Source organism: Hordeum vulgare, chromosome 1H (genome assembly GCF_904849725.1).
Source record: "Hordeum vulgare subsp. vulgare chromosome 1H, MorexV3_pseudomolecules_assembly, whole genome shotgun sequence".
NCBI classification, from domain to species: Eukaryota; Viridiplantae; Streptophyta; class Magnoliopsida; order Poales; family Poaceae; genus Hordeum; species Hordeum vulgare.
This window is the reverse complement of record NC_058518.1, coordinates 211,115,405-211,135,505: the sequence shown is the minus strand read 5'-3', so window position 1 is coordinate 211,135,505 and position 20,101 is coordinate 211,115,405.

Genomic DNA, 20,101 nt, shown 5'->3' with positions numbered 1-20,101 from the left:
AGCAGCATGAGCAGCACCACATAGCAGCAGATTTTTTAGAGATCACGTCGGGAACGACGAAATCGGAAGTTGGTGGTGATGGGAACCAGTAGGGCGCCTCGATCTGGCGGGAGTAGGCAGATGGCAGCCTCGATCTGGTGGACACGGGAACCAGCAGGGCGCTTGAAACCGGATCTGGAGCCAGCGGCCAGGGAGAGTTGCAGAAGACCTGCGGGCTTGCAGGAGAAGTAGCAGCAGGAGGATGCGATCTGCCAGCGCTGGCGTTGACTCGAGATCCAGCAGCGGGACGGGGTTCAAGAGCCTCGATCGTGGCCAGGAGCGGGACGAGCTCAAGCGGGACGAGGAGATCGGCGGCTGTGATCGGGGTGGAGGAGATCGGCCAGGGAGGCCCGCTGCAAGCGAGACGAGATTGGATCGGGAGGGCGAGTTGCGGTGCCCCAAAAAAATAACCTAAGCTATAATACCATGTTAGGAAAGCAACTTATGTTCATTGAAGGCCCAAGGGGCATATATATATTACACAAGACTTGAGGTGCAAGGAAAGTAAACATAGACTAATAAGGACTCCTAGACTAATACTAATACTTCCTAACAGTAACCATGGTCGATCACAGCCATGAACTTGGCGAGCGTCGGGTATCCAAGAATTGCGTTGTATGGTAGGTGAATGTGCGCGATGTCAAAGACGATGACCTCAGTCTGGTAGTTCTTGCGCTCGCCGATGGTGACGAGCAGATGCACCTGCCCGATGGGCACAATGGAACCCTCCGTGTCTCCTCAGAAGGGCTTGGTCGGCATGAGCAATTCGTATGGCAGCTGTAGTTTCTCGAAGTTCTCGACCGAGAGGACGTTGAGCCTTGCTCCACTTTCGATGAGGGTCTTGGTGACCAGGACGTTGCTGATGGTCGAGGTGCACAGCATTGGGAGTTTGCCGGCCATGAAAGAGCACCTGAGCTGGTTGCTTGGGTCGAAAGCGATGGTGGTTTGGGACCAGTTGAGGGGGCACACTGCTTCAGTCCTCGGGAGAGCGGTATTCACCTCCCGGGCAAACTGCTTGAAGGCTCGGTTGGATGCCGGGGTCTAAGCACTGCCCGGATGGAGGCCATCGCCCTGTCCTCCTGGAAGCCCCCAACCCCATCGTCATGCCAGTCTTCATCCCTTCTCCCGGGTGACGGAGGCAACGGGGGCAGCCCAGCCTCACGAGAGCGAGCCTCACGAGGCTGACCGCGTCTTCGCCCCTCCTGAGGGTTATCGCCCAAGTGGTCCTGCTGAGGCTGGCCATACCAAGGGTCCTCTTGAGGCTGTTCACGCCACCACCAACGCGGCTCACGGTCATCCGAGCGGCACCCACTGCGCCCACCTCCGCGCGCGGGGCCTCTGTCAAACCGTCTGGGGGCGCCTGCTAAAGTGCTCGGCAAGGACCAGGCGGAGCTCTTGACACTCGGTGGTATCATGGCCGCTGGTGCCATGGAATATGCACGTTGGCCCCCCTCTGGACGGGCGCTCTCCCCCTCGGACATGTTTTTCTTCAGGCTCGGCGGCGAGCACCACCGGAGCATTGCGTTTCACCTCCTTGGCCTTGGCCTTCTTCTCTTGTTGGTCTGCTACCTCGGGCCCGAGGAGTGACAGGCGCCCTTCTTCAGCCTTGGCACATTTGCTTGCTAAGTTGAACATCTCCAGTGCAGTGCTCATTTCATCTTCTATGACGAGCTCCTCCTTCTTCTTGAGGTCGGTGACTTTGTCGCAGAAAGCCGAGATGACGGCTTCGTCTGACGCCTTGGGGATCTTGAGGCACATGACTGTGAAGTGTTGTATGAACTTGTGCTGGCTATCCCCCTCCTGCTGCTTGACGCACTGCAGGTCGTTCATGGTAGGAGCGCGGTCGCGGGTGCCCTACAAATTGGCGAAGAAGCGTTCGCGCAGGTCATGACAGGAGGTGATGGACGCCCTTGGGAGGTTGACGAGCCAAGAGAGTGCCCCGCCCTTGAGCACCCTGGGGAACCAGCACGTCATGACTTTGTTGCCTCCTCCTGTCGCCCTGATGCTCAGCGTGTAGAGTTGCAGGAATTCGGCCAGGTCTTGGGTGTCGTCTTATCGCGGAGGCAGGTCGGGCTTGAACTTCCAGGGCTACGTAGTTCGGTAGAGCTCAGGGGCGATGGCGAGACTCCCCACTGGCCCGACGGGTGTAGCATGCGCGGGGGCGACCTGTTCCAGTTCCTCCAACGGGTCTGCTGCGGGCGGGGCGCGCTCATAGTCCGCAACTTGTAGCGCGAGGAGCGCACGCGCGTCGACGTGCGGTCGAGGGACCTCCTGGCAGCTTGCTTTGTCCCCTGGCCTTTCCCTGGGCTCGCAAGGTCGGTCGCGAGGGCTCGCTTCCTGCCTAGGCTCGGGGCGCACGTCACACCCTGGTGGTGGCGTGGCGCATCTTGTTCTTCGTCGTTCGCTTGGGATGGTTGGGGTCGAATCGAACAGGAGAGTGCAGCGTAGTCGCTGGCGGCGGCGACGAGCTCCTCGATGCGCTGGAGCGAGTCGTTGTGGTGGTCCGGGGCGGGCCGGTAGCGGAGCAGCTTGGTGGCCATGTCCAACGAGTGTCGGCCATGTGGCACCTCCGGCTGGGCGTGCGAGGTCGACGCGGAGGCCCAGGCAAGCGATGGGGTGGCGGTGCAGCCGTCGGGGTGTTTGGTAGCCGGCTGGTATGAACCCTGCATTTCTTGAACTTCCGGGCCGGTGGCGGCGTTCACCATGGGCGATGGTGACCGTCGCATGCCGGTGGGGCCTGCGGGCGCCTTCTGAGCAATGCGTGTGTCGCGGCGTTCGACACGGGCCCACCGAGCGCCTGCCATCAGAGAAGAGGAACTTGGCGAAGGCGGAGCTTGGTGGAAACCCTGACACGCCCCCTACGTGCCGCGCCAAATGTCGAATTTTGGGCTCCACAAAACCCTAAAGATTCGAACACTGGGGAGTGTACGAAGATCTCTCCCTGCTTAACCTTTCCTAGCTTGCTACTCGATGGGAATGACGAAGGACTCAATCGATGGTGAGGGAAACACATAACACAACAGTTTACCCAAGTTCGGGCCGCTTGGAAGCGTAAAACCCTACTCCTGCTTTGGTGGATTGCCTCTCGTGGAGGTTGGCGGATGAACTAGTACAGTGCTCTCGAGCCTCCGGAGGCTAGGTGGCTTGGTGTGTTGCTTAAGGCGGGGAATGAACCGACCCCCTTACGAAATATCCTACCCTCTCTATTTTATAGCATAGGACCGGGTCCTGTTCCCTTATCGTTTCGGCAGGAAGGGATCCCACAACGGCCAATTTCGAAGGGGAACAGGGCAACATGCTCCCCTGCCCAAAGGTGGTCTTCGCCTAGAAAGTAGCTGCCCGCGCTGCAGGGACGTGCCTAAGGGTGATATCTTCCCTACTGACAGGCGGCAACGGCCTTGTTGCACCAGAAAAGAAACCTTTTGAAAATGCCTATGGAACCCCGGTACGCCCCTGCCCCTTCCCACTAAAGGGAAAACTGGTCCGTCCTGCCATCTACTGATCGCCTGTCCTTCCCTTGCATCACCCTTGACTCGTGAGGCCCGGCCTTGCCTCGGAATATCCACCACTCCGGAGGGGTCCTGAGGAGGCCCCCTGCGGGTCTTGATGCCGCCCGTCCTGGCGAGGCTTGGCCCCTCGCGAGGGCCTTGTCTTGGTTGGTGCCGCGCTAGTTGATATTAGGTCGATGAAGTGGGCCAGCTCTGGGCCGCAGGCAAGCAGGTCTAGGTACCCCCATTCCTAGAACGCCGACAGGGCTCAGGAGTCCGAAACTGCTCCTAGAAAAGCCTCTGGTCAGTGTCCTAGTTGTGAACTGCATAGTGTTTGCCGCGTCTGCTGCACTCCATGGGAGGTCCACAAGAACACCATCGCCGTATTAGAAAGGCAAGCATGTTTCCACCAAAGGCACTTTGGAGTAAGTATGCCTTACCATCCGCAATCTTCTGGGCTTGGCAAACTTTTTCATCCAAGAAGCGCCTCTCTACCTGCTCCAATTTGAGCTTGGAGGATAGCTTGGAGATCTCAGTCGCTTGATCCCTGAACTTCTATTCCAAGGCCTCGCTCTTCGCACTCGCATCTTGCATATCCTATTGGACCTCATCCACTCGAGCCGTGTGCCCGCTGCTCTCGATATTTAGCGAGTTTCGCTCGGCGACGGTTTTCTCCGTCACCATCTTATTAGCAGCGGCCTCCGGCTTGTCCTTCTCCAATTCGGCCCGGAGTTTGTCCAACTCCACGTCCTTGGCTACTGAACTAATTGAAATCACGAAGTCATATATAAAAGCGAGGTAATACTAAACTATTAAAGTAAAGTAGGAGTCTTGGTGGCATAAATTAAGCCTACCTTTTTCACATCTAGCCGACTATTAAATCGGCTAAGTTCCTCATCAGAAACCTGGAGTTTTTGGTTCAGCTCGGCAAGTTCAAGTGCATTGGTAGCCACAACCGAGGATGAGGCCTGTGAAAACATGATAGGAATTTATAAGCATCCATGTTAATGGGACTAGGGTATTTGGCCAAAGTACCCCACCAAGATGTTATAGTTCATGGGTCCCCGAAATGATTTTGTTTAAAGAGAGTAAGTTCTTTCGAACCACAAGCAAGTTTCTCAACTCACTCATGGCTCGTTTGCTATCATACCTATAAGGCTCGGGGGCTATCATACCTATAAGCCTGCCAGCCAACCGCTGAAGGCTCCCTTCATTCGGCTATCAATGTACCGGATACTTTGCAGAATCGCACCCATAAGGGTTCGATGTTCATCGACGATGGATGAGCTGGATAGGGACTCCTCCATCATTGTAGGCTACTTGGTCGCAACCCGGTCGCAACCCGGTCGGTCACAGGCGGCGCGCTGGCAACGTCGAACTCGCTGGAAAAGGAGAGCTCCTTGGAGCCATATCTAGAGGAAGCTCGGACGAATCCGTGCCTCCCTCTCCCCTCGTGGGGATGGGATCGACCTCCTGGGTCCCGGTGACCAAGCCATGAATCTCAGCTAGGACCTCCTGGTCTTCGGTGGATGAGGTGTTTACCTCGGGCATCACCACGTCACCCCACGTGTTCGTAGTGGCTTGGTGGGATATCACCACCGCAGCCTCATCCGATGGCTGAGGAAGAGTAGTGCGTGATGCATTCCTGCTCTTTGCGAGTTCGGCCGGTAGTCAAGCACCGAGACTTGATCCGTTGGGAGGTATCGTGCAGGGCTGCGTCAGAGAGATGAGCATGGATGATTAACAACAAAGGCTCAGTATAATTCTTTAAGTACAATTCAGATTCCGTACCTTTGGATGGGGGGCTTGACCCTCGGGCTCCTACACGGAACCCTCTCAAAGTCCACGAAGTCCTCGTTGGAATCTGGGATGTCGCCGGGCAGGACCACCTTGCCTGTGTAGGGTTTCTACGGGGCCTGGGGAGGCAGGCCCTCCTGGGCATCCTCTGGCGCCGCCCTCTTTCTTTTTTGGAGGGAATCCTTCTCCTCTCCATCCTGCGCGTCCTCTTCCTCGTAGACGGAGGAGGCATGGGTGTCATCAGACTTAGTATCCAGAGGACCCCGTGATTGAAGACCCCCACGGGTCTCCTGTTTCTTCTACTCCTTCTTCTCTGGCGTCGTGTGCGGCGCCACCACCAGCATCGTGGTCAGCAATTGCGACCTCGGGTCCTCGGGCGGGGGGCTGGGCCATGTCTTTTCTTGGCCTTCTCCAGCTAGCCCTGTAGGAGGGTAAGGAGAAAGAATAAGATCTTTGATTACAAGCTTTAAATAAAAAATAACGGCGTGGTGATACCTCCAATGGAGGGTGAGCGACATCCAAGCCAATGTCTTCCTCCTCGATCGGCCCTTCTTGTTGAGGTTTGAAAAGTACTTTCCACAACTTCTCGAGGGTAATGTGGTATAATTGGGTCAGGCTACTGGGGTCGCCGAGCTTGTAGGACCACATTGGAGTGTTCCGGCACTAGTAGGGAATGATGCAGCAATGGAGCATGACCTGAACCACGTCAGTTAGTTCGACATTTGACTTCACCATCTGCGTGATGCGCTTGAGCAGCGCCTTCACCTCCGAGGACGATCCCTAGTTGAGTCCCTTTTCAGTAACGAGGTTAGCCTCTCAGGTGGTCCTGATCTGAACTTGGCAGGCGCCCACTAGCTTGCCTCCCAAGGTTCAGTGATGTAAAACCACTCCTTTTGCCAGGACATGATGGTGTCGACGAAGGTGCCCACTGGCCATTCGACCCTGGGGAGTTTGCTGACCACTTCCCTGCTGCAGTCGGCGTGTTGGTTGTTGACTGACTTTAGCTTGACATTGAAGGTCTTGAGACATAAGACAAAGTGGAGATGAACCCACAAGAAGGCCTCACAAAGGACAATTAACAAGGACATGTGCATGAAGGAGTTTGGGGGAAGATCATGAAAATCTAATCTGTAGTAGAACATGAGGCCCCAAACGAAGGGGTGGAGTTGGAAGCCTGGTCCTTGTATGACGTGGGGGACAAACCTACTCTTTCTCCTGGCCTTGGTGTAGGCACCACCTGGCCTTCGTCCGGCAAAAGATAGCCGACGTCCTTCAGCTCCCGGATGTCTTGGTTGGAGATGCACGAAACCTCCCACTTGCCGTGAGAACCTGATCCGGCAATTGCTGTGTTTGGAAGAGAACGGATGGGGGAGGATAGAAAGCGGAATGGATCTGGGCGCTTGAAAGCTAGAATGGGATGGGGTAGAGTCTGGAATGCATGTGACTGCTCTATGGATCTTTTTACCTTCTATATGGAGCACTGAGCCAAGGGTTCCCATCTATCGCGCCGCAGAACAGACCACTTCCTGAAACGATCATATCGGTGAACGTGCGTGGGATTACCCAGACCATTATCCATATCCCCTTATATGTGGGGCACGATCTCCACATTGACAAGACGTGCCCGTGGGAAAGTGGCTGGAGCCGCGAATCAAGTTTTTGTCATAAGTCGCTATTGTGACCTTTCATCACAAAGGATGTCAGATGAGGAACTATTCACACTCGGGCCTTTTGGCTTTCTGATTAAACAGTGCATGTTTTAAGGGCATAAACATCGCCAAATGACCATGTCTCAACCAGCCAAATATGGGGGGAACTCGCCTCGCAAGACGATTACTTAGAATGAAAGAAGCCTCCGTAGACCATGTACATCGGCATTAGATGCAAGTTCGAGGGCTACTGAGGGATTCCTGGATTAAGGGGTATGCGGATGGACGGCCCATCTCTTAGAGGCCGACCATTTGGAAAATATTATTGAAAACCGGATTGCATAACGACTTTGTATTCATGAAGGAAAACTCCAAAGACTAGCGTGTCGTCCAAGTTGAGTAGGCTAGATCGTTCCATCTATCCCCGGTTGGAGTTCAGTTGTATGTAACACTAGGGACCCGTGGTGTGTATATAAACCAGAGGGTTTCATCTGCATAGGCAAGTTGATTGATCTAGGGTTTAGCTCATACGATCTCAAAGTAGATCAACTCTGTAATCCTCATACAACATTCATGTGATCGAACAGTACGTAGGGTTTTACCTCCTCAAGAGGGCTCGAACCTAGGTAAATACTCTCTCCTTCGTCTCGTGATACCCATCAATCCAAGGTCCGCAGTTCGGGACCCCCTACGCGAGACCCGCGTGTTTTGACACCGACAGGCAGGGCCGTCATTGGTAACCCTTACCGGACAGCTCCTTTCTAGGGTCAAGCGTTCCAGGGCTACCCCTTGACGCTTTGATTCCATGTGCATTGGACTTGAGGCGTAGCCATCGACGCACACACTAGCATCCACCACTGAGTGTGGGTGTGTGGCCTGGCACAGGGGGCTAACCAATGTACATGGTTGATGACCTCCCGCCCACGCACAGAGCTCATCGCCTCCCCAAAGGTGGATGCAGGATTCACCTTCTTGGCCATCTTCTGTGCCAACGTCTCCATGTTCCTACGAAATGACAACATCGACAAGATTGAGAAAACAATCGACCAAGTAAAGGGAGGACTAAAAGGATCGGTACTTACTCGTCATTATACTCCCCCGAGCAAAAGGAGGACAAGTTCCACATCCCTTTCGGTCTAGGGGCAGGGGCTGTTGGCGTAGTACGCGCCCTGGAACACCCCGTGGGCTCGGCAGGAGCACATGGCGGCGGTCCTCCTCGTCCGCAGGGGCCGGGAAACATGGTTGGCAGGGTCCTCCTCCTCCTCCCTCTCGTCCTCGACTACCAGGGGAGCAGCGCCGAAGACTGGCTCCCCAGTATCGGCCTTACGAATCACACGTGTTTTATTGGAGGGTCCATGAATTAGGGGCTCTGCAGGCTCCGGATGTGCCGTTACCTCAGCGTTGGTATCTCTCGCACCCTCGGCGCCCTCATGGTCATCACCCTCCTCCTTCTCATCTCAATCAGGCATGTCATCCCTTGAGCTACTGGCACCCACATCAAGACATACTTCTAAGCCGCGAAGGCTGATGAATTTGACCTCCACCACAATGGTGGAACGGATCATTGGCCCTTCATCCCAAATGCACGCCTCCGTTTGGTTTTCAAACCACTCCTGCATTGCCTCCTTTGCTAGGTCTCGCCACGTGGGATCCACCCCATGCACGTTGCACTCCGGCATCATCACAATTAGTGGCGGCAGTTCTTATAGATCAGGATGACAAATGGTGCAATAAAAAACTTGCCCTCCGAGCAAAACAGCTAGTGGCGGAGGGAGACCAACTGTAAGAAGGTCAGGTCGCCATCAAGCCTGCGGCATACCCGTAGGATGTCTCGAGGACCTGCATACTGCCAGGCGAAGTGCCCCTATACTAAAGGAGACAATGCGTGTGGCAAGGAAATCAGAGCCCAAAATTTCTATGGTGAGCCCGGCATCCCTCAATTGGAGAATTCGGGTGATGGCTGTCGGTACCAAAACAGGCTGCTCTCGAGTAGGGGTACGAGCAATGGATCTTGGGTCAATGTGTAACTAGCGACGAAGGAGATGATGTTTACCCAGGTTCATGCCCTCTTTATAGAGGTAAAACCCTACGTCGTGCTCTTGTTATATTTATGATGTAGTACAAATTACAGAGTTGATCTACCTCAAGATCAACTATTGTGGTCTAAAACCCTAACGTAATGAGCATAATGTGTCCTATGAACTATGCCCCTGGTTTATATAGATACCTGGGATGCTAGCGTTACACAAGTCGGTTACGTCAAGAAAGGAATATGTCGATTACTACATTGCCTTGGATTCTACGCCAACTCTTTGGAATAGACCATCTTGATTCTAGTACAACCAATGATGATCGAATGGCCTATGATTAGCCCACGAGAATAGATAACCGTCCAGAGGAGCCCTTAGTTCCGGACTCCCTCAATAGCCCCTGAACTGGCCTCTAATGCCCACGCCGTTAACCTCTGGGTGCTTCATATACATAGAGTCTTCAGCTTGCGAGACGAGTTCCCCTCTTCCTTTAATCGATGATAGTTCGGCTGTTGACGACCTGCCTTCCTTAAAACATATATACATAAATGAATTTAAATTTCCATGCCTATCGTTCAAACATGAATAGTATTTTTCCTCCTCGATTTGAAAGGTTGCGGCTGGACAAGGCCTATAACCCTTTATCAAAGAGTGGTTCGACACTGTTTTTCTGACACGTTCCAACACAAAGATCGTGTCCCTATTCTCCAGGGATATGATTTATGATTTGCATTATTGATACGTCCCAAACGTTTCTATAATTTCTGCTTGTTCCATGATCTTTTGGGTGACATCGTTATATGTTTTGCTACACTTTTATATCATTTTACACATATTTAGACTAACCTACTAACTCAGTGCACCCAATGCCAGTTTATGTCTGTTGATGTCTTTTTTGCATGGGCTTTTACCCAATTTTCCGGAGCCCCAAAAATCCCGAGGAAAATATATAAAAATCAGCGCACCAGAAGCTTCACGAAGAACGAAAGGGGGGCAGAGGGGTGCCAGGGGCCACCCAGGCAACCTGTGGGTGCGACCCACCCATACGCCCCGCTAAGAGGCCGCCTGGGTGGGGAGCACACCCTATGGTGCCCTCCTTTGTCCTATATTTACCCCTCGCCTGGGTGTGATCCAGAATCGCTAATTTCTCCAACGTTCCTCCGCCAGAACGCTTTCGAGATTGGGAGCGTCAGGAGACCTCTTCCCGGCACACTGTCGGAGGGAGGATTGACCTCCGTGAGCTTCTCCGCCACCATGGACACTTCCCGGACGTGCCGTGAGTAGTCCTCCTTGGACCATGAGTCCATGACCAATTGATATGTGATGTCTTCTCTCCAATCTCGTGCTTCAATGGTTAGTCCTTGTGAGCTGCCCTACATGATCAAGGCATCTATGTAATTCTCTTGCTATTGCTATGCTCGGTTTGTTGGGATCCGATGGATTATGAGATTATGTTCACATTGTGATTAGTTATATATTTGATTATCCTTTTATATTATGTTGCTTAGTGATTCATGCATGTTCTCCGTTGCTATTTATTGCTTTGGCCGAGTAGTAGATTGTAACTCCAAGAGGGAGCATTATGCATGATTGTGGGTTCATGCCCCTCCATGTGTAGCTTGAGTGACAGAAACATGAGACTAGGGGATGTGTTGTTGCCGCCAGGGAGAAAACGATGGTGCTTGTGACCATGGTTGCAAGGATTGTTTACCTTGGCATAGTTCGTTAATGCAGTTGTCCGTTGCTTTGAATTTACACTTTGTGTGGGGCTCGCAAATTAATACCGGCGAGATGTTCTAGATAGATATCTCAAGGTGTATGATTCGTTAGTAGATGCTGATGAATAAAAGGTCTACTTGTCTTGGCATGCTGCCCATTACTATTGAACCTCTAACTATCAAGTAGCATAATTAGCATTGCGGTTCATTTATAATTCTGTTAATTGCCCAACTGTAATTTGTTTACCCAAGCATAGTTGTTTATCATATTTTGGGAGAGAGACATCACTAGTGAACAACATGTGACTCAGCTCCATATCACCATCATTGTTTACACCTCCATCATTTACCGTTTTCTTTTACTTTTCCGTTGCAATCACTATTATTATTCCCGCTTGTGTTTTGATCCTTTGCAAACTACAAGGCCGGAGAGATTGACAACATCTCTTTACTCAATGGGAGCAATGTTATTTGTGTCTGTGTAGGTCCACGTCTTCTGCTACCACCAGGGTGGGAGACACCTACTTGTTGAGCCTAGGAGTCCTCCTGGTTCGATAAACCTTACAATCTCCGTGTAAGGGAAAACTTGCTGCTAATTACATCTCAACCTTCGAATTGGGGTAGCCAACGAGGTGCGAGAAGTATATACATCATCTCGTCATCAGTTATCCCATGCACCCATAACCCCACGATTTTATTGGGAAATGGCAAAGGACATGGTGTAGTGGTGGGGCTTTTAGTATTTCAGTGAGTCATAAAAGGTAGAACTGCCACCATACCCCCTCATGTATTCTAGATATCGCACCATCGTTGCGAGTCCCTGACTCCAAAGTTCGAGTGCTCAATCCCTCCTTATTTCCTTGTTCCCTCGATTCCTTCCCTCAATCCGGCGATGGCTAGCTCAGGATCAAAGTGCAAGTGGGAGGCCTCCTGCATCATCGAGAAGGACATCCGAGAGAAAAAGAGCTTCGGCTACCTGTCGGAGAACATAGACCACAACGCTCCGGAGAAGGGCCAAGTCATCCCCACGCCGAAGGACTGGGGGGGAGTAGTTTCCATTCCGCATTTTCTTTGGGATCTGGGTTTACCCCTTCACCCTTTTGTTCGGGTTATTATATTCTACTAAGGGCTTGACTTCCATCATCTTCCCCTAAACTCCATTACACACCTATCAACCTTCGTCATAATATGCTAATCATTTTTACAGGTCAACCCCACTTTAGCGTATGGCTGAAAGTTCTCAACGTCAAGCCCAAAGTCATCAACGGAGAGCAGGCTGACTGTGGGGGAGTGACGATGAGCAAGCTTGCTGGGGTCAAATGGCCAAAGGGAACATTCATAGATATTGACAAGGCGTGGTAGAAAGAGTGAATCTACATCATCGAGCCATGTGGCGCAGGAGAGGCAGCTCCTCCAACATTCATATCTAGCCCTCCCGCCAGACTTGTGTCCTAGAGACAAAAGGCCCTGAATTGGAGGGAGACCGCGGAGCTGAAGCAGATCATATAGAAGAAAACTGAGCTCACCAACATGATCTGGGTGATGTTGCGTCGCTGCCTTCTCCCCAGCCAATACCAGTCCATCTCGATATTGGATCATAATCTCGACGATCCGAACACAGCGAAACACATTGTGTGGAACTTTTTTGGCATTACCCTCGAGAAGTTGTGGAAGGCGCTTCTAAGGCTGTAAAAGGGTCGGCCAGCCGAGGAGGAAGACGTTGGAAGTTACATTCTTAACGCTCCTGGGCCAGTAGTTTTTATCACATCCTCAGTTTTCATCCCTTCCTTTTAACAAGGTACTCACTTCTTCCTTCCCCCGTACTTGCAGGTCCGTCTCAAAATGTCTCAGCAGATCAGCTATCCGGCGCCTTTACCCAAGGGTAACATGATGCCCCTATTGACAGACATGGTATTCGAGAAGGCATACATGGCTTTGAGGGAGAAGGAGGAGCACAAGAGAGGTAAGAAAAAGATCCGGGAGGGTCTTCAGTCCATGGGTCCACCGGATACTAGGTCCAAGGAGATGCTGGCTGCCTCCAATCTAGAGTGAGAGGAAGAACATTATGACGAGGAGGAGAGCGGCTCCTCCCATACAAGTAACGGTGTCCGAAGACGTCGAGGGAGATCTAGCTCCCGTTGCTCCAAAGAAGCAACGTAGGGCCCCCACGATCCTATTTGAAAAGTTCTGAACTCTTCAGGTGAAACCCCAAGCATGTAGTTATCAAAAATTCAAACGCACCATTCTTTTTTAAATATCGAGGCTCTAAGGACTAGGCCCGTTTTACGTATTGTAGTCTACAGCATGACTTCCTCATCGATGAGATTTCGGAGGGGGATTCTTTGTGAGCCAATCTGGCTGAAAGCGGGGGTGGCTCGCCCCACACACCTCCCTTTGCCAAGGAGGAGATCGGGGAGGTGGTATCTCAAGAAGCCCCCATGAACCGGAAACTAAAGCTAGGGGTGATGATATTAAGGCCGAGGTTGATACCTCAGTCACAAAGGACTAGGAGGATGAATCCCTCTTGGCAAGAAAGGAAGGAGGGTCCGGAAATTCTAGGTCCCCTCCGAAGGAAATTTCGAAGGCCCCTCCCACTACTAGGGAAAAACCCTACTAGTAGTGTGGATATTTACCTACCAAGAATGTCGGCAAGCGTGCTACGGCCACAACTCTATAGCTAATTTTTCGCAATAGCGCACTTCATTACCAGCGCTATTAATATGGTCACATATCAGCAGTGCTGCGAACCACCACGCGCTCGTGATATGTGACTTTACCAATACTGCTATTTTTAACCCGCAACATTACTAATCCCTCAAATTTCATTTTTTGTATTTATGTTGTATTTCACATGGTTATACATATTAATATACAACAATAATAACAATTTTGCAAAAAATATAGATAAAAGTGGATGGGTGCAAGTGATCAAGCTCGGTTAGGGAGAAAATATGATGTTACAAACTGCAACATCATATTTTCCTCTAATTCAACTTGGTCACTTGCATCCATCCACTTTAATCTAATTTGTGTGATATTAATTGTCATCCTCTTAATCATCAAACAACTTATCATCCTCTTAATCATATAAGAACTCATCATCGTCTTAATCATCTAACAACTCATTATCATCTTAATTGTACAAAGTTAAAATATCATAAAACAGAAAACACCATAATAATCATAACTAAGAATGCCATCTATCTTGGCTAGCACATATTATTCTCTCCTAGGTAGAACCTACTACTCTCTACTAGGTAAAATAGCGTAAAAAAGGTAAGCTCCACTCTCTTCATTGTGAAGAATTGAGATCCTTTGCGTCTCCATCAAGTAGTTGTCGATGACTTTTCGTTAAATTATCAAATCCGTTAAGTTTCACACATTCATCCCTTCTAGAAAGCGAGTATTCATTGTGGAAACATATAGGCCACCGTGGTCGTAAGCTGATAACATTCAAATGATGACCTTCTATAGTCATCAAATCAGGCACAACCACTAGTGGAAATTTCTGTTGAAGAACATAATAATAACATAGTTAGCAATCTAGTTTTTCTTAAGAAAAAATATGGATGGGAAGGATGGACTAATTAATGACACAATAGTGAAAAAAATCGTACCATATGCTATCTACATGGAAATTATTAGGGTTTAACTCATGCACTAGTGGCACGTATTCAGAATAACTTTTGCCAATATCTTCATAATTTTTGTTCTAATCATCAACATCATCAATAAATTAGATTAGATGGGTTTTATCCAACAAAGTTAGATTGGAGCCAGGACTGTAGTAGGTCCTGTTTAATGTCTTTTGATTTTTTTAAGAAAATAAATAAGCTTCCAATTAAAAATAAACAAGTTAAGCAGGGATGAACACCAACTATTTTTAAATAAACAATGCAAATCACTTAACAAATATGGTTGTGAGACTCACATTGAAGTAAAACTGGAAGCATATCGACATCCACCCAAATGTCGATATTACCTTTAATATCATCTTCAAGATGAATATCAAAGGTTATTTCCATATCCTCCTGAAATCCATATGCCTTTCCTAGAGCTTCCCAAGTTGAGAAACCAAAATGCGAGTGATTAATTGCGTTGTATAGTGTAACCAGAAATGTGAAACCATGTTTAGTCCATAGGGGAGCTCTCTTCATCTCCATATTCTCCATTTCTTGGAAACCGAGCTTCCTCAAGACATACGGTCTTGCATGGCACGGGATGCACTAGTTGACTTGTAAATACTAGAAATTACACGTTGATGCAAATAAACACGAAGCAATGAAGAATAAATAGTGGTCATCGTTGCGTACTGTAAAAACATCAAAAGTCTTGTCATGCTTGATGGTGAAGAACCTGCCATTTCGCAAGTGAGGCTGGCGGTCGCACATACCCCAATTTTCACTGCAATAGTTATACTCAGGGTTCCCCTCTTCGTCGAATGAAATTTCCTATGTTCATGACTCAAATATTAAAAATGGACGACAACTGTTGATGTATATGAAAAATAAGCATGGTTCAGTTTCGCCCCGACGAGGCTTCATTGAAAAACTTTCATACCTCATGGTGTATATGGTGCACCATTTCTCACTCTAATATGATGGTGTATGTTGGTGGACACTCCCTCATAGTATTATTTTGACAGTCGATGATGACCGCTCCTCCCTTCGTTCCCGCGTGCATTACCAAAATCTCCAGCACACGGGAACAGACAGAATTCTTCTTCGGATATTTTGACAATCCGTGTTAATCACTTCCTCCTCCTATTCTCTCCCTCACACTAGTATATCGACCATCGGTGATGGTATCACCTCTTCTTTTCTCCTTGCGAATTGTACCGAGGTATATATCGCAAGAAGAAAAGAAGAGGAAGTGAGCCCCACGGTAATAGTCGGTATTCCTCCATCGGTAACATACAAAAAGTCACAAATGGTGCTTCGAGAGAACTAAAGTTAACCCTATTAGCATTACTCATCCTAGTGGAAAATGATAATGAAAATGTCAAAATGATAATGAAAATCTCGTAATGTCCTATGTTTTGCTAAATCACATGCACTCAATATTTCCTACTTTCTAGCACAAGTCATGCCAAAAATTTGGCATGACCTTTTCTAATAACAACACATATCAAGTGCTTGAAATTTTCCTAAACGGAAATGAATCAACATTCCGTTAATACATAGGCCGCTAAGAGGTGTTTCCTCCGATAACATACACACATATCCAAATAGACCTAATTTTTTGTACTAAAATTTCTAGACCTATTTTTTACTTAAAATTTCTAGACCTATTATTTATATTACAAGTTTATATTAGTGAAGTCCTAGGAAATTCAATACCTAAAAGTTTCTCATCTACAAGAAACACTACTTGGGGCAACCTGTCGCGGACAGGAAGCTACCCGCGACGGTGGTGGACGGCCGGGATGGGGAAGCGCGTTGGGAGGGCCGGGTGTGGAGGAGGTGATAACCCACAAGTATAGGGTATCAATTGTAGCCTTTCTCGATAAGTAAGAGTGTCGAACCCAACGAGGAGCTAAAGGTAGGACAAATATTCCCTCAAGTTCTATCGACCACCGATACAACTCTATGCACACTTTACGTTTGCTTCACCTAGAACAAGTATGAAACTAGAAGTACTTTGTAGGCGTGAAAGGATAGGCTTGCAAGAAAGTAAAGAACACGTAAATAAGAACTAGGGGCTGGTTAGATAATGAAACAATTATGTTAGTTTAACGAGTGTGAAGAAGTGGTGGTAGGAGTTGCGGAATTGTCCCTAAGCAATTGACTACGTTACTAGACCGATAGCAAGTTTTATGTGGGAGAGGCCACTACTAGCATGTCATCCCTTACTTGGAATTCTGTGCACTTATGATTGGAACTATTAGCAAGCATCCGGAACTACTAACGTTCATTAAGGTAAAACCCAACCATAGCAATAAGATATATTGGTCCCCCTTCAATCCCGTATGCATCAATTTCTATGCTAGGCTGAAGCTTCTGTCACCCTTTCCCTCCAGTACATAGTCCTATCAACAGACTACTAACCCTATGGTGTGATCCATGCACGTGTTCATATGATGGGCACCAAAGGACAGCACCATAATCACAAGCAAATTAAACCAATCATAGCAATTCATCAATCACCGACAGGACAACGAAAATCTATTCAGAGATCATAGGATGGCAACACATCATTGGATAATAATATGAAGCATAAAGCACCATGTTCAATTAGAGGGTACAACGGGTTGCGGGAGAGTGGACCGCTGAATATAGACAGGGGAAGGTGATGGATGTGTTTGTGAAGATGACAGAGGTGTTGGTGTAGATCGTCGTCACACGATGATGTCCCGGGCGGCGTTCCCCTCTGGATGGGAGAAGGATTTCCCCTCTGGTCCATGGTCTCCATGGCGGCGGAGGGGCGAGAGCCCCTCCGAGATTGGATCTCTCTCTCTGTGTCCTTCTGTTTCTGCACTCTCAAATTCCGCCTTTCACCGTTTCTTAAATTCCCGGAGATTCGTAACTCCGATTGGGCTGAAATTTTAACACGATTTTCTTCCGGATATTAGCTTTCTTGTGGTCAAAGAAGGGCACCAACCGCCTTAGAGATATTTCACAAGCCAGCCAGGCGCGACCCCACCCCAAGGCCGCGGCTAGGGGGCTTGTGACCCCCTCGGGCATCGTTTCGTGTTGATTCTTCTTCCCAAAAATCATAAATATTCCAAACAAATCCCCAAATGTTTTTTATTGCGTTTGGACTTCGTTTGGTATGGATAATCTGCAAAAAAAAACATGCAACAAACGGGAACTGGCACTGGGCACTAGATCAATATGTTAGTCCCAAAAATAGTATAAAAAGTTGCCAAAAGTATATGAAAGTTGTAGAATATTGGCTTGAAACAATCAAAAATTATAGATACGATGGATACGTATCAGCATCCCCAAGCTTAATTCCTACTCGTCCTCCAGTAGGTAAATGATAAAAAAGATAATTTTTGATGTGGAATGCTACCTAGCATAATCTTGATCATATAATCTAATCATGGCATGAATACTAAAACACGAGTGATTCGAAGCAATAGTTTATCATTGGACATAAAGACAATAATATTTTAAGCATACTAACAAAGCAATCATGTCTTCTCAAAATATCATGGCCAAAGAAAATTATCCCTACAAAATCATATAGTCTGGCTATGCTCGATCTTCCCCACACAACGTATCTAAATCATGCACAACCCCGGTTTTAGCCAAGCAATTGTTTCATACTTTAGTGCTCTCAAACTTTTTCAACTTTCATGCAATACATGAGCGTGAGCCATGGACATAGCACTATAGGTGGAATAGAATATGGTGGTTGTGGAGAAGACAAAAAGGAGGATGTAGTCTCACATCAACTAGGTGTATCAACGGGCTATGGAGATGCCCATCAATAGATATCAATGTGAGTGAGTAGGGATTTGTTGGGGAACGTCGCATGGGAAACAAAAATTTCCTACGCGCACGAAGACCTATCATGGTGATGTCCATCTACGAGAGGGGATGAGTGATCTACGTACCCTTGTAGACCGCACAGCAGAAGCGTTAGTGAACGCGGTTGATGTAGTGGAACGTCCTCACGTCCCTCGATCCGCCCCGCGAACCGTCCTCCGATCAGTCCCACGATCTAGTGCCGAACGGACGGCACCTCCGCCTTCAGCACACGTACAACTCGACGATGATCTCGGCCTTCTTGATCCAGCAAGAGAGACGGAGAGGTAGAAGAGTTCTCCGGCAGCGTGACGGCGCTCCGGAGGTTGGTTATGACCTTGTCTCAGCAGGGCTCCGCCCGAGCTCTGCAGAAACGCGATCTAGAGGAAAAACCGTGGAGGTATGTGGTCGGGCTGCTGTGGAAAAGTCGACTCAAATCAGCCCTAAAACCTCCGTATATATAGATGGGAGGGAGGGGAGGAGGCAACCTCAAAACCTAAAGGTTTGGCCGAAATTGGAGGTGGAGGAGTCCTACTCCAATCCTACTTGGAGTAGGATTCCAACTTCCCACTTGGAAACTCTTTCCACCTTGTGTTTTTTCCTTCTCAAACCTTATGGGCCTTAGTGGGAACTTATTCCAGCCCACTAGGGGCTGATTTATCTCTCATTACCCATGAGACCCCTTGGGGCGTGACACCCCTCCCGATGGTCCCCGGCACCCCTCCCGGCACTCCCGGTACACTACCGATGAGCCCGAAACTTTTCCGGTGAACAAAACAGGACTTCCTATATATCAACTCGGGAACATTCCGGAGCTCCTCGTGACGTCCTGGATCTCATCCGGGACTCCGAACAACATTCGGTAACCAACCATATAACTCAAATACGCATAAAACAACGTCGAACCTTAATGTGCAGACCCTGCGGGTTCGAGAACTATGTAGACATGACCCGAGTGACTCCTCGGTCAATATCCAATAGCGGGACCTGGATGCCCATATTGGATCCTACATATTCTACGAAGATCTTATCGTTTGAACCTCAGTGCCAAGGATTCATATAATCCCGTATGTCATTCCCTTTGTCCTTCCTTATGTTACTTGCCCGAGATTCGATCGTCAGTATCCGCATACCTATTTCAATCTCGTTTACCGGCAAGTCTCTTTACTCGTTCCGTAATACAAGATCCTGCAACTTACACTAAGTCACATTGCTTGCAAGGCTTGTGTGTGATGTTGTATTACCGAGTGGGCCCCGAGATACCGCTCCGTCACACGGAGTGACAAATCCCAGTCTCGATCCATACTAACTCAACTAACACCTTCGAAGATGCCTGTAGAGCATCTTTATAGTCACCCGGTTACGTTGTGACGTTTGATACACACAAAGCATTCCTACGGTGTCAGTGAGTTATATGATCTCATGGTCATAGGAACAAATACTTGACACGCAGAAAACAGTAGCAACAAAATGACACGATCAACATGCTACGTCTATTAGTTTGGGTCTAGTCCATCACATGATTCTCCTAATTATGTGATCCCGTTATCAAGTAACAACACTTGCCTATGGCCAGGAAACCTTGGCCATCTTTGATCAACGAGCTAGTCAACTACAGGCTTACTAGGGACAGTGTTTTGTCTATGTATCCACACAAGTATTGTGTTTCCAATCAATACAATTATAGCATGGATAATAAACGATTATCATGAACAAAGAAATATAATAATAACTAATTTATTATTGCCTCTAGGGCATATTTCCAACAGTCTCCCACTTGCACTAGAGTCAATAATCTAGTTCACATCACCATGTGATTCCAACGAATACAACACCCATATAGTTATGGGGTCTGATCACGTCTTGCTCATGAGAGAGGTTTTAGTCAACGGTTCTGAAATTTTCAAA